This window comes from Bos indicus x Bos taurus, chromosome 18 (genome assembly GCF_003369695.1).
Source record: "Bos indicus x Bos taurus breed Angus x Brahman F1 hybrid chromosome 18, Bos_hybrid_MaternalHap_v2.0, whole genome shotgun sequence".
In the NCBI taxonomy this organism is placed as follows: domain Eukaryota; kingdom Metazoa; phylum Chordata; class Mammalia; order Artiodactyla; family Bovidae; genus Bos; species Bos indicus x Bos taurus.
In genome coordinates, this window is record NC_040093.1 from 51,354,985 (window position 1) to 51,378,019 (window position 23,035).

The window sequence follows — 23,035 nt, forward strand, 5'->3', positions numbered from 1 at the left end:
GAGTCCTGGGGTGCTCTTCCCCAATCCACATGCCTTGCTTCCTTTGTGATTCAGCTCAAAGGTGATCTAATCTGAGCCCCTCACTACCCCATATTTAACACAGGCCTTAGAATTGTGCTGGTCTTCCCTCGTGGCTCATAAGGTAAAGAACCTATCTGCAATGAAGGCAAACACAGGTTTAATCCCTGTGTCGGGAAGATCTCTTGGAGAAGGGCAAGGCAACCCACTCCATTATTCTTGCCTGGAGAATCCCATGGACAGAGGACCCTGGTGGGCTATATAGTCCATGGGGTCACAAAGAGTTGGACACAACTGAGGGACTAACATTCATTTTTTCACTTTTAGAATTGTTCCAGGCACATAGTAGGCACTCAAAAGCCCTCAGTGTGCTTTGAATAAATGAGTGCTGTCCCTTGAGCCACCAGGCCTCTCTCTATCTAAAGGAGATGGGTTAGGCCGCCCCTTTGCCCAGGGCGGTCCAACAGAAGCGGAATGCAGCCAGGAGATGTCATTTAAAATTCCTAAGTGGCTACAATTAAAAAGAAAAAAGAAGATTTCATTAATTTTAACACTATATTTTAATGCAATTGTCCCAAACACTATCATTTTCACATGTAGTAGGACTTCCCTGGTTGTTCAAAGAATCTGCCTGGAATGCAGGAGATGTGGGTTCTATCCCTAGGTTGGGAAGATCCTTTGGAGCAGCGCATGGCATGGCAACTCATCGCAGTATTCTTGCCTGCAGAATCCCATGGATTGAGGAGCCTGGTGGGCTACAGTCCATAGGGTTGCAAAGGGGGAGTGACTAAGCACACACACATGTAAAAAATACAAAGATTTACTTTTTTACATTTTACATTCTTTTCTTCACACCACACCTTCGAAACCCGATATTTTATATTCACAGCACATGTCAACCTGGACTTGCCACATTTCTAGTGCTTGTCACATGTGGCTAGAAGCCACCTTACTGGATATTCTCCACCACGTCTTACTCCTACTTCCTCTTCAGCCTTCTGGCAGCACCTTAAGTGTCAAGCCACTGCTCAGACTAGACCTGATTTTCACTCAGTATTCCTTCATAACTCCCTATACTTTTCTTTCAAAGCACTTATCACAGCCTGTAATTAGGTACTTGTATTCAACGAAGGTGTGTCTTCCCTCCATGGTGAGAAACCACATGCTGGTAGATAGAGTTGCTGTTCCAGTTCGTTTCCAGTGCCTGATTTAGTGCCTGGCTGGTAAAAGACACTCAGTAAACATTTGTGAATTAATATGTTCAAAGGTTTCATTCTTTCCTTTTCTCTGCACTTCTTTTCGCTACTGTATATTTTTATCCATAGCTTCTGCTTCTGTGGAACTTCACTTTGTTTTTGCTTTAGTATGTTCTCAGATTACTTCTAGGCAAACTGCCTCCTTATTCATATTTCCTAATTTTAATTCCGTATTTGGTTGAAGTCAGTGTTTTTCTCTTCGGCCCCGCCGCGCGGCTGGAAGGATCTCCGTTCCCTTTAAAAAAGCAGATGTGAGAGGCGACTCGGTCGGTGGACGGTGGTCAAGCGTCCCTGTGCGAGCGGCAGGTGCAACCAGAGCAGAATGGTCTGGATGTGAGCTGACAGAGCACCAACTGCCCCTACCCGGCCCTGAACTCGCGGGCGCGCCTCCCTACCAGTGTGCGTTCCGCGACACCGCGCCTTCTACCGCCTTCCGCCCAGATCCGCTCCCGACCGTTCCCTTCGCCGCTTCCGGCACTTGGAAAGGCCAATCGTCATGTTCGAGGCCAAAAGACCCGCCCCCTTTGCGAAACACGTAGCCAATCCAGCTTCTCGCTACCTCGGAGACTCTTGCGCCTGGACGCACGACCTTGTCCAATCCAACCCCGGACGTCCTTCTGGTCCCGCCCCAGCCCGTCCTACAAACTGTCAATCTCGCCGTCTCCCTTGGTCCCATGCGCACTTCCTCTCCGACGCCGTGACGTAAGCAGCCCTGTGCCCGAACTCGGCGGACCAATGGTGGTGGCGGATACGGCGGGCCAATGGGAGGGAACGTCTCATGCTGCCGGCGCCGCCGCAGCCGCCGCCGGGTCCCGGAGCCAGAGGCCGCCCGAGCCGGAGCGCGATGGAGCGAGGGCCCCAAGCGGGGAGGCGCCGCCGAGCGCGCGGCCCGACGCCCCCTCAGTGAGAGCCAGACTGCCGCGGCGCCGCCCGAGGGCGGGCTCGTCTGCGCCCGCCTCTCCGGCGCTCGGAGCCCGCGCCGCCTTCCCGCTCGGGCCGCGGGCCGGTGACGGGCCGGGGCTGCATGGCCTCGCCCGCGCGCCGCCGCTGAGCCGCGGGCCAGAGCCGGAGTCGGAGCCGGAGCCGGTGAGAGCCGCGGCCGCGCAGGGATCGGGACGGGCGTGGGGCGGCCTCGCGGCCTGCAGGCCTTGCGCACCGGGCGGAGCAGAGCGGCGGGCTCCTGCGGGCCTGGGGTCCAGGGTGTCCGGGGCAGTGGTGACGGCGCTCTGGGTCTCCGGGCGGACTTGTGCGGGGATTCAGGTGGGCCTGTGGGGGGCAGCCGGCGGGTCGACGGTGGTCTTCGGGCGGACTTGGGGGTCGGGGGCCGACGAGGCGCTCCATGCTGACCTGAGGGGCAGGCGAGGGCTAGGGTGGTCTCGGGGTGGGCCTGGAGGGCCCAGAGGGCCGACGAGGGGCTCTTGGCGGGCCTGGAGCCTTGGTGGGGGGCGGCTACAGGAGTCCTGGGCAGCCTTGAGGGGTAGAGGATGGACTGTGGGCGGGCAGGGGCCGACGGGGGTCTTCAGGGGTTCTGAGGAGCAGACAGGGGTTCGGGGCAGGCCTGAGGGGGGGCCGTAGGCGGCTGAGGGTGGGCTCTGGGTGAGCTTGCGAAGCCCGAGGGACCGACGGGGCGCTTCGGCTGGGCCTGGGGACCTGGGGGTCTCGGGGCAGCGCGAGGGGCAGATGGGGGGCCGTTGGGCGTTCCAGGCGGGCCTGGGGGACCAGGCAACCTTGAAAGGCCGGCCCAGAGCTGCGGAGGGCCCTGGGCACCTGGAGAGCGGGGCGCCGACCTCTTACCCGCGGGAGGGGCGCATTTGCGGTGTGGGCTGTAGTTGTTATTCCCAGCGTCCCTATTATTATCGCTGTTTTGAAATGGGAGCAGGCGGCTTCGGGCTCCAAGCCGGAGGGGGCGGGAGAGCCGGGGCCCTGGAGGGAGAGGGGGCGCTGGGGCCGCGGGAGGCGCGTGGGCCCGCGGAGGGGCAGGAATGCGGGGCAGCGGCGCGGGGGTGTTTCGGGGGGAGGGTAGGCGGGACTGGGGGCGGGTGGGAGGGAAGCGGCGGCGGCGGCTGCACCAGCAGCAGCCCTTGGCCTCAAGGAACAATGTGAGACGTTGCCTGAAATGTTAATTTCCGTTCCTCATTTCATCATCCCCTGGCAGGGCGGTAGCTGTGAGTGTGTGTGTGTGTATGTGTATGTGTGAGTGTGTATGTGTGAGTGTGTATGTAAGGTTGGCCCTGCCACATGGTTTCAGTCCCCTCTCAAAGAGGGATTGTGTTGAGTCTTGTATCGCTGGCGTTTTGCGGGGAGTCTTAATTTTTCTTGGGGGCTGCTCTTTTCCTGGTGTCCTGTCAAGCTTTTCTGCTTCTGTTGTGTTTCCTATCCCAACTTCCGAAGAGTTTTGGAAGAGGCTTTTGGAAGATTAAGCTGGCCTAAGAGGGCTCCGTGCTCTCAGAACCATTTTCTTTCTAGCAGTTCAGATGCAACAGGCTTAGGTTTCATGGTTTCTGTAGGCTTTGAGAAGCTTTATATTCCTTTGCAAGAATTTCTCCATAGTCAAATTTCAGACTTTCTTATGGTGAGAGGGTCTTCTGAAGTGACTTGCGCAATATCCTTCACATTCCTTCTCCACTGAGGAGTGAGAGTGTATGCAGTTGTTGAATTGCAAAACTTAAGACTTCTGATCCTTTGGTGGTGGTGGGGGGTGGTGATGAAATGCTCTTAGCCAAAAGATGTAAGATGATTCTGCTTGTGGAAAAAGTGCCATTGAAACAGTTACTATTTTTGGTTCCTGCAGACCCAGTCAATGGCATAACTTGGATAGTTCTAAATCAGAGACCCTGAGACTGCATTTGCTCTCTGGAGGACCTTGATTGCTCTTCCTCAGTGTTGCCATCCTGGAGGACCTGAGTTCTGTTTGTGTCTTTTGAGGATGATTGCACAAGTACTCTGGTATTACTTTGAAACTGTCGTTGGAGAAGAAAAAGGGAACACATCTTGCTCAACCTAGATTGTGACCCTTGGTCCCCCGCCCTCCATTCAGCTGTTGTCCGCCCTCTGTGGTGTCACGCTCAGGAGCAGGCTCGCCTTTGATAGGCTGGCTCTCTGGACAGAGGAAACAAAGACCAAGTTGCTGTGACATATTCCTCTGTTCTTTGTGCGTGCCTCCTGAGTTAGTTAAAAAGCTGCCCAAAGATAGTGCCAAATTTGCCCCAGATTTAGAACTTGGAAAAGGTCTTTTTCTTCTAAGTTGTTTTTTTTTTTTTTAATTGTGGGAAAATGTGCATAACAGGATTTACCAGAAGTTTGTTTTTAAAGGTGTCACGTAATCGTGAATTCCTCCTTTGCAGTTGTGCTGCTGGGTTGCCACTCTTGGATGTTTTTCTCTGGGTGTGCTGCGGGCCTGGCCGTGATAATCACACCGCACAGCAGGCCTTTCATCTCTCCAAACCAGATGGGCTGCTTGGGACCAGTGGCTGTCATCTCAGCTCTAATTACAGTGTTGATACAGTGGCAAGTAGAACTTTCTACACATAGACTTAAAGAAACTATGGTATTTGTATTGAAGAGTATTTGTCAAGATGCTTTGTGATCCTTGAGTTTTTAAGTACATTTGACATAGTAAGGTTCCATTTCATCCAGTATGAGAGAGGAGTTACTTTGCATAGGGTGGCACTGAGCCCATCATCAATTAAATAACATAATTAGAGAGTGTCAGTAAATGCCGGTTCAGGGCATAATCGTCATTTGTTGCCAAAATAAGTGTTTTGATCTGTCCATTATCCTGTGTAAGTCCCTTCATGTCTCAAATGAAAGTGTAATGGATGAACTTCCTTTAATAGCAAGATACTCGCGAGTTAATAGGTGAGACTGAAGCTGCACTGCTCGTCTGACCGCGCACCAGGTCAGTTCACTATTGTTATTCAGTCAGTGCTCTGTGGGGATCGAGCTCGGCCAGTTGGTAAACCTAACGCAAAAAATAAGTGAACACAAATAACTGAAAGTTAAACTGTCTTGAAATGTTTTCATATGTGTTCTCTTAATTTGAATTTCAAATGGAATTTCTTTGCAGTTCAACTTTTCCAGTTTTATCTTAAAGCTATACAGAAAAAAAAGAGGTCAATCCCCGGCACCTGGAATGCAGGCAGTTAGAAAGCCTTTTTAAAAAGGCTTAGGGAAGGATCCACTTTAACATCTACTTTGTTAATTCTGATAGAGATGTTTCTATTCCAAGTGGTTTTGTTGTTGTTGTTTGGTGGATGTAATTCTTGATATCTTTTAAGCCAGAGTCAGGCTCAGCTGTGTACATAAATACATGTTTTTGTTAGCATTCTTCTGTGCTTTTCTTAACTCCCATTCTTCCCTCTCCACATTTAAAATTTTCTTCAAATTCACCTTTGGACCAAATAGGTTTTTTTTTTTAATATATGACTGTGCTGGGTCTTCATTGCTATGTGGACTTTTTCTCCAGTTGCAGTTCAAGCACTTTCCATTGCATTGGCTTCTCTTGTTGTGGGGCCCTGACTTTAGGTGCCCAGGCTTCAGTAGTTGCGGCGTGTGGGCTCAGTAGTTGTGGTGCAGGGGCTTAGTTGCTCCTTGGCTCTTGGGATCTCTCTGGACCAGGGGTGACATGTCTCCTGCATTGGCAGGCTGATTTTTTACCACAATAGTGTTTTATTTATTTAGTGTTTTATGTATATGCTAGAACTACAAGCATTTTTAAGAAAAGTGTCCCAGATGGTTATTAATCAGTCTAACCCTGATTGTGTGACCCCCCCCCCCCACCCCCCCACTTCACTCAGGTCTTTTCAACTCCTGATGCTTTGGCTCCATTGGCCTTTCATTTCCTAGATGACCCTCTGCCTGGACTAGGGTCTTGCTGAGTATCCATTATTGTCTCCTTTGCAAGTCTTCCCTACTTGCCCCCACCCCAAAACCTCTAAGATAACTCCTGCTCAGCCTTTGGGTCTTAGTTAAATATGCTTCCTCATGGAGTCTTCTCTATGTAATACCCACCTTGTAATAGCCATGTAGAACTTGACAGTTGATCAGATGTGATTGGTTTGTATGTGCCCCGTGATAGCAGGGCTGTAAGCTTAATAAAGGTAGGCATGGTCTCTTTGTTATCAGAGTTGCAGGCTAGGAAGGACCATGGTCATAGAATTGCCTCAAGAAGTATTTGTTGAACTGTTCAAAGACTGTGTATGGAAGTATTTGAGTAATTTTGAAAGGATAAACTTAGGATTATGAACATTTATTTGACTGACTAGAAATTATGCTATGTACATTTTAGCTGTTTTCCCATTTGTTATCATTACAAGTTTACCTTTACAGTTTAGAGGATGGTTGGAGCATGGCTTTTACAGTTGGCACAAAACAAGAGACAAAAGAAAATGTCCGTAATTGAAGGTGGGTTCTCTTTGTGGAAGAAGAAGAATGTTCTCTGTGAAAGGAGTTTTGGTAGGACTGCTGTGTTGGGGCCACAGTCAGGCTGGCCAGGTGTACTTTGCTGCTGGTGCTGGTCGTGTGTCGTGTCAACAGTGGGTTAGTGTCATAGTGGAGTCCCTTGAAAGGTTTAGCGTTCTTTGATTTAGTTTTTAACTTCCTGAGCAGTTGTAATAAAAAAGGCCAAAGCAATATACATTCTCCAGAATGGAGGCAGCCCCCTTTATGTTATCCCTTATCCCCCTGCTCAGTTTTGGTATTTTAATGGAAAAAAAAAATCTCTTTGGGGAGAAATTCACGAAAATAGGGTTGTGTGTGGTTTATGTTTTCTAAAGTTTAAAAAATGAACCTGTTATGTACTTGGGAAAAGGTTGTTATTGAAAACCCGAATTGTGGACATAATTTGGGTGATAAAGACTTGAGTTCTTGGTTTAGATAACAGTAGGTTTAGGTTTGTGTGGTTTTAACATTTTAGGTGAGGGGGATTGGTTGTTTTTGAAACTAAAGACATCATTCTAGAACTTGAGAAAACGATCCGTTCCAACTATGATCCTTTGAATAAACAGTTAAGGGGGTTTTCGGTGTAAAAATACAAGAAGTCTGGCTTATTAATATAGCTCAGATATTTCAAGGGCTGAAATGACTGAAAGTCCTGTTGCAGGGGTACGGCTTCCGGGAAGCCCACCCCAGCCAGGATCGAGGTGAGCAGTGCTGTCTGAGTTACAGAGTGCCTGCTGGCTGGGCGAGACCCGCATGTCCAGTCCTGCCCTTGGCATCTGTGCAGTGAATTAGTTATTATCCTGAAAATCTGTAGGTGTTCTTTTTCCACTTGTAAAAAAACCAGTGTGCACCTCATCATGACATAACATTGGCCTTTTCTTAACTAAAAACATTTTTGATCACTTAGATTGAAAAAGAAGTGTTTTTTTGGTCAAGGTTAACTAAAATTCATAAAATCCTTCCTTCTCCAGCCACTTGTTCAACTAAAAAAGGTGACCTTTAAGAAGGGCTGGGATTGAAATTTAATTTGTAAATGCCTAATAACTTTCTGATATCAGAGATTATTTTTCATCTAAAATGCAGCAAGTAGATTGTCCTCAGCTCGTCAGTAGAGAGTGTCCTGTCCTCTTCCCCTTCCAGTGGTCGTCTTCAGACCCAGAATGTGAATGTGCTGGAATAATGAACATTTCTAAATAATGAGGACATTGCGGGAAGGTGCTTGGTTCATAAGGTTTGGGCTAAAGTTACAGTGTTTTTGTTTTTTCTTTTTACTTCATTCATATCCAGCAAAGTAAAACTTTCATTTAATTCAGGGTGAAAAAGTAGACTTGAAGATATTATGGCTATATTGTGTAAACTTACCTAAAACAGAGAGCATGAAAAATGCAGTGGAGAACCTTATTACTCTTAAGAAATTAAGCCTTGCTAGTGTGTTTCTAAATGTGGTTTTACATCCTGTAAAACAGGAAGTAAAAATAAAAACTCAACAAAACCCCAAGACACCGCTCTTGAAGGAATTAACTAAAAAAAAAAAATTACTAAAACGCCTGACTAATTAAAGGATGTGCAGAACATTTTAAAAGAAATCCTATCCTTTTGGATGCTTACAGAGGAGAACGGCCAGCCTTAGGGGTTGGAAATTGTAGCCCTCAAGGTGATTATGTTTTCAAGGAATTTCTAGACTTTGTGAATTCTTTGTTTGCCAGAGTTGTATGATTGGCTCCTAATATATTTAATTTTAGCTTGCCTACATAGATATTTCCATTATCTTTAAAAGAGTCCATCTAGAATTTGAAGTTTTTGAGTTTAGAGGTTAATATATGAAATATGCTTAAACTCAGAATGTTTTCTTATGGGGAGATTTTTTCCCTAATACTTGGGAAAGGTGATCTTTGAAGTGTCTTATCATTTAGTATGAAACTTAGAAAAGTAACATGTGCTTTCACTCATATCCTGAGTGATTTCAGCAGCTGTGACCTTAATGAGGTACATGTGAACTTTGTTTTTCTTTGGTAAAGTGATTAGATCTGATTCTGCTGAATCTGGGTTCTCATCAGATGACTGACTTTTTAAAGATTATGTTTAAGCAGTAACTAATCTTTAAAAAAAAGTTATTTAATGGCATAGTGAAATTTTAAAAAGTTGGGGAGAAAAATCTCTTAGAATTTAACCCATCACACCTCCTTTTCCTTGATGTTTTTCTTCTAAGCCTCCAAGTCTGTTGGGTGGAGGGAGGTGGGACCCGGAAGGGAGGTGGAGGGGTGGGGGCTGACTCAGGCGGCTGTGCAGGGTGGGGAAACATGGTCTAAGGGTTTGGAGAAGGGCTTGTGAGTTTTCCGTTTCAATGCTGTCACTGCTTATTTTCTGTGACTGTGTAACAAATGACCAGGGCTGGTTCCTTCTGCCAGTTCCAGGGAGACTTAATTTCCTTGCCTCTTCATCTTTTGGAGGCTCTTCACATGGACCCTTCCTCCGTCTTTAAAGCTGGCAACCTTGCATCTCTCTGACCTTATTCCAAAGTCACGTCCTCCTTTGACTCTCTTCTGCCTCCGTCTTCGACTTTTAAAGACCCCTGTGATTATGTTGGGCTCACCAGAATCATCCATGGTAGTCAGTCCCCTGTCTGCTGATTACTAGCCTGAGATGTCTAGAGGTGCCAGGGATCAGGATGTGGACCTCTCTGGGGGAGTTACTCTGCTGACCGCACTAGGCTCGGCGTCCTTAGATGCTGTCCTTACAGGTGAAGTTGGGTCAGGTCAGTGTGCAGTAGGCGCTGGCACTCGGCCTCGGTTCGTCAGAGCTCTCTTGATTCCTGGAGGACGCAGTATCATCCATCAGCTAGTGTAGTTTGGCATTGACAGGGTATGGTGAAATGCACATTTTGTATGTGCACACTGTTTTATTTTAAAATTTTATTTAAAAATTTTAATTTCATTTAAAAAATTAAATGTCATCTTATTTTTTTGGCTGCATCACTTGGCATGCAGTATTTTAGTTTCCTGACCAGGGAATGTGTGCCCCCTTGCAGTGAAAGCGTGGTCTTAACCACTGGACTGTTGGGAAGTCTCAAGGTTTTGTTTTAAATAAACTTTCTTTTTTGGAATAATTTTAGATATACAGAAAAGTTGCAAAAATAATAGACAGTTGCATTATATTCTTTATTCAGGTCCTCTATTATTAATATCTTACATAGCAATGTTAAGGTTGGCAAAGCTGAGAAATTAGCATTGATACGTTATGCTGTTAATTCAACCCCTGATGCATTTAGATTTCACTCACTTCCCACTAATGTCCTTTTCCTTCTCCAGGATCCCACATGGCATTTAGTTGCATGTCTTCTTAGTCTCCTCCTGTCTGTAACAGTTTTCCAGGCTTTCCTTGTTTTTCATGACCTTGGCAGTTGTGAAGAGTACCGTCTTTGTTTTTTCTGTCGTCGTAACCATTCACCCATTTGGCACTGTGTAAAGCCACTGTGTATCGGCAGTTGTGTAGCTGACTTCTGGTTTTTCTGAATGTGGCCTGCTGTGTATTGGGAGGATAGTTGGGAACTGGGGTGAGTACACGTCTTAGGGAGGGGCCTCTGAGACTGGATAGACAGCTTTCCCCACGTTCCACTGATGTAGTCAGATGTTCATTGGCTGCTCACTGTGTGCAGGACTGCATGGTGGATGCAGGGAGAGGAAGGAGGATGTGGGGCCGGAGCTGCCCGTGGGGGCCAGGGCACTGCGAGCTCTGGGAGGTGTGCTGGAGGAGGCGCTCTGGTGCGCAGAGCAGGGGCAGCAGCAGAGTCAGAAGCCTCTGGACAAAGGCAGGCAGGACGGGTGGTAACGTGAGGACGGCCTGGAGCCCATGCAGGAGCCGGTAGCAGCCGAAGCCAGGAAAGCAGAGCGCGGTCTGAGTGTGTGTTCTGGGGATGAGGGCCCTGCTGATGGGGATGGGGAGGCGGAGACCACACATGGAGTGGGTGGTGTCAGAGAGGCTAGAGGAACGCCAGTGCATGGTGGGCAGGAAGGCTTGGCAGCGAGCGCCCGGCGCCTGGATCTGGGGCCGGGAGAAGGCAGCATCTAGGGCTCGGGCGGAGGGAGAGTGGCCAGGTGGCCACTGCTCATGAGAGGCCCTGCCTCATGTTCTGGCTGTTCTTGTCCCCCTGTTGTCCTTTGCTTTGGGATGAATATCAGGTTTAAAAAGGTCTCAGTGGAAGAGACACTGTTAGGGAAAGTGGGAACACCATTTTATGGGGAAAAGTATATGATGACGACCAGAAAGAGATAGATGACAGGGTTGAGATTTTGCTGTAGGAATGATGCCTGAGTTCACATACATGGCAGAGATGCTGTCCTGGGAAAGTGACCGAGGAATGAAATATGTTTGCTGGATCCTGGCCAGAGGCCACTCAGGGGACAGGGAGGGCCTCCCATCATAAAGCGGTCCTCAGAGCGTCCAGGGAATCTTGAAAGTGGGCTGTGTGGGCAGGATGGTGTTTCCTGACAAGTGTTGTTGTACATACTTGAGGGTCGATTGAGAGGGATGACCAGTTTTATGGAAGGTGCCCTGCCTGTGGAGCTGTGACAGACCCAGGTGCCCCGTCTCTGGTGCTTGCCCCACTGCAGGGAGGAGTGGGCCACTCCCCAGGAGCCTGCGATTGGCTCAAACACCTCTTTTGTCCCATACATTCAACTGCAGGCCCAGCAGAGTAGCTCTGGGTCCTCAGAGTAGCTCTGAGTAGTAGGAGCTGGAGAAGCAGCCTGCGGTGGAGGTGGTGGATGTATCCAGAGGAGAAAGACCGCCCTATCTTAGGCTTCTCTTGGATGCTGTCTGCTTTGTGTCTCTCATAGTTCTGCGCACATGTTATGCACATAGGATTAGATGCTTAGCCAGTGTTTGCCCAGAAGATCAATGTTAAAAGGCTCTCGGCTGCGAAAGGAGTGGCACCTGGCAGGAGAGCCTCAGTGTTCTGCTTGGAGCTCGTGTGCTTTGAGGCTGCGTGGGGGCCTGCTTGCGTGAGAGTAGGCGCGGTTGGTTGGCTTCACGCCATCAGAACAGAGCTTCTGTCCTGCTCTGTCACAGCACGCTGGTCATGTGCCGTGTCACAAGGACTTCGTCCTTTGGTCTGACCGTGGGCGGGGCAGCAGTGACACTCAGGGCGTCTGGCTGCTGGCCTTCAGCGGGGGATGGTCTCTGTAGGCTGTACTGTTTCTGGCAGGGCCCTGAATTGCTCACAGTCTCATCACAGATGCAGAAGTGGACGTTTGGGGCTGCTCAGCTGCGAGGTGCTTGGCTTTGTGTTCATTCTCACTCACGCTCTCCCTGCTCTGCCAGGTCCCCATGTCACCACCCCTCCATGACAGTAGAACATCTCACCTCTGCCGGCTGACAGCTGCTGCTCCCTGGAGGGAGAGAGCTTGTCTTCATCATTGCTTCTGAACTAACTGCAGTGATGATGGCTGCGCAGCAGCACAGAAGTGGGGCCGGGGTGGGCAGGGGCTCAGGCGGCTGGTGCCCTCTGGCCTTTTCTCGCCCTCCCTGAGGCAGGCTTGGCACTATTTCTTTGTTTATCCAGGGCTGCTTTTGAGGGTTGGGCTTTCAGCGAAGAGGGTTCTGTAAAAATAACTTGAAAAAAAACAAAAATGCAGACAGGAAAGGAATATTCTGTGATTTTAAGATGTAAATGTCCTTGGAGACTCGAGGCCACAGAAGCTACTGCAGCCTTGGTGTCACTGCAGCTGCACACCATGCTAGTGACTTGCTCTACTGACACCTGTAAGTTGGTATTTGTTAAACCTCATTTATAAAAGCTCCTAAACAGGCAAAGGCTACTTGGTTTCCAAGTGTTTGCAAGTGGGGCTGAAGTCCATGTTTGGGTTGTTGGTTTTAAGCTAAGGAAGCAGTCTGTGCTCCCCCCAGCCCCGTCCATAGACTCTGTTCTTACTGAGCTACTTGCAGGCTGAAGTCCTCCTAGCAGCAGATACCAGCTGCAGGGGTGCCAGGTGTCTGTACTAAGGGGCCAAGCTTCGCGAGCTTGGAAATGGCAGCTTCTGTCTTCTCGGTGGAGGCTGGAAGTGGGTTGTGGGGCTCTAAAGGAGGCGAAGAGATTTGTAGCAAACAGATTAATGTTGACGAGTTTATTTCCTGCCTGGCGTCTGGGTGTTTACAGGGCAGTGACCTGAGAGCTGGCTAGGACCCATGTCCTTACCGAAAGCTAAGGTACCTTCTAAACTTCTCATGTAGATGACTGTCGTTAGTGGCTACATTCCCTAAACTGTAGCTTTACTGCTGAAAATACAGCTAGTCACCTATAAGATTTAGAGCTGAGTCACACAGATGAGACTTTGCTCACGAGACTTTTCCCCCTTGGATTAAATGAATTTCCATTTTGACTTGGAAACCTAGCCTGTAGTTCAGAGAAGTAAGCCCTCATTGTTAATAGTTGATGTTGTCTAGTGAGTAGATTCTCTGGGTATTGTCCCTGCATCAGAGGGGAGAAAAGGCTGTCCTGGCCCTTGTAGGGAGAGCACGTCAGATTCTTTGCCCAAAGGCTCCCTGTGCTGTGTGGGCGAGGTGGTGCTGGCTGGTTTCATCCCTAGGGGCCTATTTTGCAAATGTTACAGACTGATTAAGTAATGAAAACTACTCTTTGGGGATGTAAAATGTAAAAGTCAAGTTAATTCTAGATGTTAGCAAATTTATGTTAATAATTTGGTTTAATTTTAAAAGAAAACTATTACCAAAGTGGAAAGAAAATGTATGGAATTGGGAGAAAATACTTGTAAACCATGTATTTGATAGGGAGTTAATATCCAAAATATAGAAAGAGCTCATACAACTCAATAGCAAAAAAACAAATAATGCAATTTAAAAAATGGCCAAGGGACCTGAGTAGAGATTGTCCCAAAGAAGGTATATGAACGACCAACAGGCATATGAAAAGGTGCTCAGCATCACGAATCATCAGGGAAGTGCACATCAAAATGACAGTGAGCTGTTACCTCACACCGTCAGAGTGGGCTGTTACCAACAAGACAGCTAACAAGTGTTGGTGGGATGTAAACTGGTACAGCCACCGTGGAAACAGTGACGGCTCCTCAAAAAAGGAAAACTAGAACGGTTGCATGAGCCAACAGCCTACACCTAAGTATTTATCCTAAGAGAATGGAAATGCTACTTTGAAAAGATATATGTTCATTGAAGCATTATTTTCAATAGCTAAGATAGAGAAACAACTGAAGTATCTGTTGATAGATAAATGAATAAGGGAAATGTAGTACAGATATCCAGTGGAGTATTACTCAGCCATAAAAGCGAGGCACGCCTGTCGTTTGCAACAACATGGATGGACCTTGAGGATATCATGTAAGTGAATCAGTCAGAGAAAGACAAATGCTGTATAAGCTCATTTATGTGTGGGATCGAAAACAAAAGAAAACAAAACACTGAAGTCTTAGAAAAGAGGCGGAAGGAGGGGAGAGGGGAACTCGAGGAAGGTGGTTAAGAGGTACAAACCCAGCTGTAAGACAGCTGAGTTCTGGTGTGGTGTGCCACACCCAGGAGAGGAAGGCCTGAGCGTCTTCAGGGAAAGGAGAGGGTATTTTCCTTTTCTTTTGTTTGTTTGTGTCTAATGAGAAGATGGACATCAGCTGAACCTAGTGTAATCATTTCACAATGTCTGTTAATCAGACCATCATGCTGTGCACCTTCAATTTATATAGTAATCTAAGTTATTTTTCAGTAAAATGAAAAAAATACCAAAGTTGACTACAAGATCTAGTTGTGGGAATGCAGAGGGCAAGCCTGCCCATGGCCCACCTGGGGACCGCTCTGCGCCTGTCCTTGTTAGTATATCTGTACCTGTATTTGCTTAAAAAGATAACAAGGTAAACACAGTTTATAAGTTGAGGTTATACAGAAGCAAGTGTTAAGTGCTGATGAATCTAGGAAGTCGGCTGCTTTAAATAGCCTTCAGTTTCATTAAAAGTCACTTTGAGTAGTAGGATATTTTTATATCGGGTCATATTTGTTTTATGCAGGAACAAAACTGCCCTCTAGTGACCCTACACTTTCCCGAGGTCAGTTATCTGACACTGAAACCCTTAAGGACTGAGTCTCCAGGGACTGAGTGTTGGGTGGGGGACACATGGGGAGCAGGAGGTGTGGTGTCCGTGCCAGTGGTGGGATGTTTACCTGCTTGGGATCGTTGATGTTGGTGCCCAGGTGTGTCACCGTGAGATGTCTCAGTTTAGGCACGGTGAGCTTTCCAGATCCCCTCATCCTGGAGAACTTCAGAACAATCAAGGCTTCGTTCTGCCGAGGGGTGGTACCTCGAGGTTAGCATTATAACGAGGGCTTTTCATTACTTACCTAGAATGGTGATGACAAAGGTAGGAAGCAGCTGCTGGTGGTTGGCAGACTTGACCAGGAGTGGGTACGTGTGAGCAGCACTCTCCAGCAGCCCGCGGTGGAGCGGGCGTGAGGCAGGGAGCAGCCCCACCAGTGCGTGCCTGTCACCCCGCCGGGGAGCTGCCCGTTGGGGCAGGACGTCCAGGTTGCCTCCAGTGGCAGCCAAGCCCTGAGAACTTGTGGGGAAGGTTCACGTGTGGGCTGAAGGCATCAGATTGGTTAAGGGTGCAGGGCCTTTACTTTTTACTGAGGTGTTTGGAATAGGATGTCTTATTTTTAGACAGATTTGAGGGATTTCAAAAGAAAACCCAGCTCCAACGCTTTGGTTTTACTTACCCTCCAGTTCTTGTCTATCCCTCTCTCTCATTTTTGAGTGTTTGTTCACACGTGCCCTCCAGTTTTGTCAGACATGACTGTAAAGGTAAGGTCCTCAAGGCTTGGGGACTGCCAACCCGGAGGGCCCCGTGTGTGCTACTCCCCAGAACCCATGTCCAGGCTGGGTGGGCAAGCACCCCGTCACTGCTTCTGTGCCCTGTCCGTGGTGTCCCGATGGAGACTGTTCCTGTAGAGGTGGGTGCAGAACCAACTTACTGAGCACTCCCCGCAGTAAGCCATTTCCCTCTTCCCTTGGTTTCTCTGGAAGCCATAAGTTGGAGATAGAAGAAAACACACCAAAAAAACAAATACAAGGTCTAATTTTTCAGATTTAAAATGTATCAGTCATGGGACCTGTTTTCCCATGGAGCACAGCTAATAATATTCAAAGATATATTGTCACCAGTGCTCTGACAGCACGTGGGTGAAAGAAGAGAAATGCAGGCTGGAGAGAGAAGGGATTCTAGCTCTGTCCCCACAGTCTCCCACATCCTGGGAAGCTGGTCAGTCCAGGCCCTCACCACTGAGAAAGCTTAATGCTTCTTACTCGTGGGTGAGACCTTTGTGTTCGGTGTGTGGGCTCAGGGAAGATGTAGTAGAAACAGGCTCATCAGGCAGGGGGCCCCTCGTCTTAGGTGCCTTGACACTGACCCGTGCTTTCCGGAAGCAGCTTAGAAAGCTCTTGCCTGCTGCGTTGGTTTTGCCTTTCACTTGTTCATTTTTAGGTGGAGTCCTCTTTAGGCGCTCTAGTATAGAGGTGGGGGCTGTCCTCTCCATCTGTATGTTCTTAGACTTTTCTCATCCTTTGTTGTTGCTGTTCAGTTGCTAAGTTGTATCCAGCTCTTTGTGATCCCATGGACTGCAGCACGCTAGGCTTCCCTGTCCTTCACTATCTCCTGGAGTTTGCTCAGATACATGTCCATTGAGTTGGTGATGCCATCCAACCATCTCATCTTCTGTTGCCCCCTTCTCCTCCTGCCCTCAGTGTTTCCCAGCACCAGGGTCTTTTCCAGTGAGTCAGCTCTTTGCATCAGGTGGCCAAAGTATTCTCATCCTTTGGTTTTTAAAAAAATTTTATTGTGATAAGACTTCCCTGGTGGCTCAGATGGTAAAGCGTCTGTCTACAATGCGGGAGACCCAGGTTCGATCCCTGGGTTGGGAAGATCCTCTGGAGAAGGAGATGTCAAAGTACTCTTGCCTGGAAAATCCCACAACAGAGGAGTGTGGTAGGCTACAGTCCATGGGGTCACAAAGAGTCGGACCCAACTGAGCAACTTCACTTCACTTATTGTGATAAAATGACATAAAATTGACCATTTTAACCACTTCAAATGTCCAATTCAGTGGCATTAAGTACATCAACAGTGTCATTTGACCATTATTGCTGTTTCAGAACTCCTTCACTTCTGCTCAGGGAGACTGTCCCAGCTTCCCTTCCCGCATCTCTATGAAACTGACTTGTCTAGAGGGCCCTGGACGTGGATTCTGCATACTTAACCCTTTGTGCCCGGCCTCTTCTCCTTGGCGTGATGTTTGCATGGTTCATCCCTGTTGTGGCGTCATTTCCTCCCTTGTAAAGGCTGAATTGTGTGTATAGAACACGTTTTGTTTCTCCTTTTCTCTGTTGATGGTTAGGTTTCCATGTTTTGGCTGTTCTGAATAGTGCTGCTGTGAACATGCGTGTGCAAATACTGGTTTAGGTTCTGCTTTCAGTTCTTTTGGGTGCACACCCAGAAGTGGGATTGGTGGATCACATGGTGGTTCTGTGTCTAACTTTTGAGGAACTGCCGGAGTGTTTTCCACAGCAGCTGCACCAGTAACACTCTTTTTTTTTTTTTTTTAAGAAGCCCCTTTTTTTTAAAAGAGGACGGAATGGTAAAATAAACATCCTGTATGTATCATTTAGATTTAACAGTTAGTATCTTGCCGTATTTGCTTAATTATTATGTTGTTGAAATATTTTAAAGCAAACTACAGGTCCATAAAAACTTCACGTAGGCCCGTTACTCACACAATCACGTTACCTTTGTCATACTAAACGGAATAAACTAATTCCCTATCATCTGATACCCAGTGTAACGAGTACTTTTAGTTGATTTTGTAAGTACCTATTACTAAGTTCAGCAAACTTGAGTGGAAAAAAAAATGTTTTAAATTTTTCCTTCAATTAAAATTTTTTATTTATTTATTTGGTAGCACTGGGCTGTAGTTGCAGCATGTGGGATCTAGTTCCCTGACCAGGGATTGAACCCAGGTCCCCTGCATTGGGGGCACAGAATCTTAGCCACTGGACCACTAGGGAGTCCATTTCTCCAATTTTTTAGTATGAAAATTTTCAGAAATATAAAGAGTCAGGAAGAGTACAGTGATCACCCATGTGCTACCATCTAGATTCAACTCTTGTTAATAGTTTGCCCTGTTTGCATTGTCTGTGGGGTGTGTACACTGCCTGGCAATTTGGAAACGAGAGGTAGACCTTCTGACATCTCACCCTCACCAGTATCTTGAGCTGTTTAGTGCTGTGGGCTATAGCACAGCTTGTGGGGGCCCTACTTGGGTCCTAGCTGACCCCAAGCCATGTTTACACCTTTCCTTTAGGGTCTTTAGCATTAGGCACCCTGTTTGTTTCTTACTCCTGAAGCCAGATCAGTCACCCATAGATGGAAGAACATCCTTGAGTTGTCTAGTTCTGGGGTCTGACTTGTTCTTCCTCTGTCCTGTGTTTCCTGTTAACTGGTTGAAAGTCTGGATGCAGTTCAGTTCAGTTCAGTTGATCAGTCATGTCTGACTCTTTGCGACCCCATGAATCGCAGCACGCCAGGCCTCCCTGTCCATCACCAACTCCCGGAGTTCACTCAAACTCACGTCCATCGAGTCGGTGATGCCATCCAGCCATCTCATCCTCTGTCGTCCTCTTCTCCTCCTGCCCCCAATCCCTCCCAGCATCAGAGTCTTTTCCAGTGAGTCAACTCTTCACATGACGTGGCCAAAGTACTGGAGTTTCAGCTTTAGCATCATTCCTTCCAAAGAAATCCCAGGGCTGATCTCCTTTAGGATGGACTGGTTGGATCTCCTTGCAGTCCAAGGGACTCTCAACAGTCTTCTCCAACACCACAGTTCAAAAGCATCAATTCTTCGGCGCTCAGCCTTCTTCACAGTCCAACTCTCACATCCATACATGACCACAGGAAAAACCATAGCCTTGACTAGACGAACCTTTGTTGGCAAAGTAATGTCTCTGCTTTTCAATGTGCTCTCCAGGTTGGTCATAACTTTTCTTCCAAGGAGTAAGCGTCTTTTAATTTCATGGCTGCAGTCACCATCTGCAGTGATTTTGGAGCCCCCCAAAATAGTCTTGACACTGTTTCCCCATCTATTTCCCATGAAGTGATGGGACCAGATGCCATGATCTTTGTTTTCTGAATGTTGAGCTTTAAGCCAACTTTTTCACGCTCCTCTTTCACTTTTCATCAAGAGGCTTTTGAGTTCTTCTTCACTTTCTGCCATAAGGGTGGTGTCATCTGCATGTCTGAGGTTATTGATATTTCTTCTGGCAATCTTGATTCCAGCTTGTGCTTCTTCTAGCCCAGCGTTTCTCATGATGTACTCTGCATATAAGTTAAATAAGCAGGGTGACAATATACAGCCTTAACGTACTCCTTTTCCTATTTGGAACTAGTCTGTTGTTCCATGTCCAGTTCTAACTGTTGCTTCCTGACCTGCATATAAGTTTCTCAAGAGGCAGGTCAGGTGGTCTGGTATTCCCATCTCTTTCAGAATTTTCCACAGTGTATTGTGATTCACACAGTCAAAGGCTTTGGCATAGTCAATAAAGCAGAAATAGATGTTTTTCTGGAACTCTCTTGCTTTTTCAACGATCCAGCGGATGTTGGCAATTTGATCTCTGGTTCCTCTGCCTTTTCTAAAACCAGCTTGAACATCTAGGAGTTCACATTCACGTACTGCTGAAGCCTGGGCTTGGAGAATTTTGAGCATTACTTTACTAGCATGTGAGATGAGTGCAATTGTGCGGTGAGCATTCTTTGGCATTGCCTTTCTTTGGGATTGGAAGGAAAACTGACTTTTTCCAGTCCTGTGGCCACTGCTGAGTTTTCCAAATGTGCTGGCATATTGAGTGCAGCACTTTCACAGCATCATCTTTCAGGATTTGAAATAGCTCAACTGGAATTCCATCACCTCCACTAGCTTTGTTCGTAGTGATGCTTTCTAAGGCCCACTGGACTTCACATTCCAGGATGTCTGGCTGTAGGTGAGTGATCATACCATCGTGATTATCTGGGTCATGAAGCTCTTTTTTGTACAGTTCTTCTGTGTGTTCTTGCCACCTCTTCTTAATATCTTCTGCTTCTGTTAGGTCCATACCATTTCTGTTCTTTATTGAGCCCATCTTTGCATGAAATGTTCCCTTGGTATCTCTAATTTTCTTGAAGAGATCTCTAGTCTTTCCCATTCTGTTGTTTTCCTCTATTTCTTTGCATTGATCTCTGAGGAAGGCTTTCTTATCTCTCCTTGTTATTCTTTGAAACTCTGCATTCAGATGTTTATATCTTTCCTTTTCTCCTTTGCTTTTCACTTCTCTTCTTTTTGCAGCTATTTGTAAGGCCTCCCCAGACAGCCATTTTGCTTTTTTGCATTTCTTTTCCATGGGGATGGTCTTGAACCCTGTCTCCTGTACAATGTCATGAACGTCAGTCCGTTGTTTATCAGGCACTCTGTCTATCAGATCTAGGCCCTTAAATCTATTTCTCACTTCCACTGTATAATCATAAGGGATTTGATTTAGGTCATATCTGAATGGTCTAGTGGTTTTCCCTACTTTCTTCAATTTAAGTCTGAATTTGGCAATAAGGAGTTCATGATCTGAGCCACAGTCAGCTCCTGGTCTTGTTTTTGTTGACTGTATAGAGCTTCTCCATCTTTGGCTGCAAAGAATAAAATCAGTCTGATTTTGGTGTTGACCATCTGGTGATGTCCATGTGTAGAGTCTTCTCTTGTGTTGTGGAAGAGGGTGTTTGCTATGACCAGTGCGTTCTCTTGGCAGAACTCCATTAGTCTTTGTCCTGCTTCATTCCGTATTCCAAGGCCAAATTTGCCTGTTACTCCTGGTGTTTCTTGACTTCTTACTTTTGCATTCCAGTCCCCTGTAATGAAAAGGACATCTTTTTTGCGTGTTAGTTCTAAAAGATCTTGTAGGTCTTCGTAGAACTGTTCAACTTCAGCTTCTTCAGCTTACTGGTTGGGGCACAGACTTGGATTACTGTGATATTGAATGGTTTGCCTTGGAAACGAACAGAGATCCTTCTGTCGTTTTTGAGATTGCATCCAAGTACTGCATTTCAGACTCTTGTTGACCATCATGGCCACTCCATTTCTTCTAAGGGATTCCTGCCTGCAGTAGTAGATATAAAGGTCATCTGGATTAGAGTTGGGTTAAACATTTTTACCTTTTTGGGTAAAAATATTCAAGTACTGACAAAAAGTCGCCTCACTGATGACTTCTAGGTTGCACAGTGACTTGTATGTCGTTCTAGTAGAAAGACCTCGTGGTCCCACCTTAGCCAGGCGATGAAACTCGGTGTCACCGATGCCGTGCTTGGTGTTGTCTGTGAGCTGTGCTGATGTGTTAGAATTTTTATTTATTTACTTATGGCTGCACTGGGTGTTTGTTGCTGCGTATGGGCTTTCTCTAGCTGTGGCGAGCAGGAGCTACTCTCTGGTTGAGGTGCACAGGCTTCTCATCGTGGTGGCTTCCATTGCTGTGGATCACGGATCCTAGGAGCTTGGGCTTCAGTAGTTGTGACCCATGGGCTTAATTGCCCCATGGCTTGTAGGGATCTTCCTGGACCAGGGATTGAACCTGTGTCCCCCGTACTGGCAGGTGGACTCCCAGCCTCTGGACCTCCATGGAAGTCCTGTGCTGTTGTGTAACCTGTGTTAGTGACCACAGGCAGTGAGGAAGCCTTGCTTGGGTCCTGGTTTGCAGGGAGAGAACAGAAGAGCTTTAAAAAAAATGTTTTGAACTACGTGTCAGTTACACCTCAATTAAAGTGTTTTGAGGACACATGGACATTTAAATGTGAACCAGGTGTCAGGTGGTATTGGTGAGTCATTGTTAATTTGCTCAGGTTTAAGAGTGATTTCTTGGTGGAGAGGCCACAGAGGCTGCTCGTGGGCGGACTTTCACCCGTTTGACCAGCTGTGTGTGGTCCAGGTGCCGGCCTGTGCACCCGTGTTTGTGTGTTCTCTGCCCAGAGGGAACAGTGTGTCTGGTCCCCACTCAGCACTTCTGATGCCCTCAGAGAGCCCAGCTTCTCTGGACTTGAGGTCTGCTCTGCTGTGAGCACAGCGAGGACTGCTTCCAGGGGACACTTCCAGGGCTTGCGTCACGTGATCCGAGGGAACATGGAAGTAACCCCAGCAGCTGGACAGGTATGTGTGTGTGGGCCTTGCTGGCCTAGGGTTTTCAGACCAAATAGAAAGCAAAAATTCCTCTGCTTTGGACTGTTAAGAGTTGTGGTGATAGCGTAGATCACCCCTGCTGTGATGGCCAAAGCTGTACTGTCTTGTCTTCCCAGTTTTTTTTTTTTTTCCCACTTTAGTCTTTATGCTCGAGTTTCTGTTGAAAACAAGGTTTTCTCTGTGGGCTGGCACAGGAAGCCTTGGTTCCTGTCCCCCAGTGCTGAGCTCCAGGGCACTTCCTTCACATCCCTTGGGTGGCCTCGTGTGTGTGAGTGTTTGAGTTTGTGTGGATAGATGCTTTTCCGTACTTTGTTTTTTTTCCACTTATTCTTTGAGTTTGTTCTGTGTTAATACCTGTGGAGCTGCTTCATGTTTTCCATCGTGGTAACGTATATGTGCCACAACTTACCTAACTTGCCTGTTCCTGATGGACATTTTCTTGTTTCCAGCATCTCGCTGTGACAGAATGACAGCTTTGTGCACCCTTCTGGTATGAGTGTCAGCTGTGGGTTCCATTCCTAGGATTGTGAGGTCAGGGCTTTGCTGAGACTGTGTTGGCTCACGGCCCACCAGTGGGATCTGAGTGCTTTTGATTTGTTTTAAAAGCAGCGCAGTTCTGACCTTTGAGAGGTCTGTCAGGATGGCCAGGCTTTCTGAACAGATGAAAGCTTCCGTACATTGAGGGACTGGTATTTGGTGGGTGTTTGTATTTTAGAGATTTCTCTCTAGAAAAGGCTGAAAAAGTCATTGGTTAGAGAGTTAGTCTTACTAAAATTTGTCATGGTTTTAGTTTGTAGTAAAGCTGGCAGCATCCGCACATTCATTAGATCGTGAAGGTCCTTTTGGACCACAGAACGCGCGTAACCATGGTGAGTGCCCGCCCCTCCGGACTCAGGTACCTTCAGACCAGCGTGTGGGTCAGGAGGGGAGAAGATGGCATCTTGCAGGCTATCTTTCTTCTCTTTGGGTTGGAGAGTTTCCAGACATAACTGGAAACTGGTCTGGGGAAGGAATGCCAGTCAGGGTGCAGGGGTGGGCCTTGTGTTGGTCATGGGGTCAGTTGCTGGCCCAGG

General features: G+C 47.2%; 1 protein-coding gene across 1 annotated transcript in view; it reads left to right on the forward strand.

Annotated features, from left to right (window-relative positions):
- The first annotated feature begins 2,071 nt into the window (after window positions 1–2,071).
- Window positions 2,072–23,035, forward strand: part of ANKRD11 (ankyrin repeat domain 11) — a 119,545-nt gene continuing 98,581 nt past the window's right edge. The window contains 1 exon segment of the mRNA XM_027513785.1: window positions 2,072–2,360. The gene's annotated coding sequence lies outside the window, so the exon portion shown is untranslated.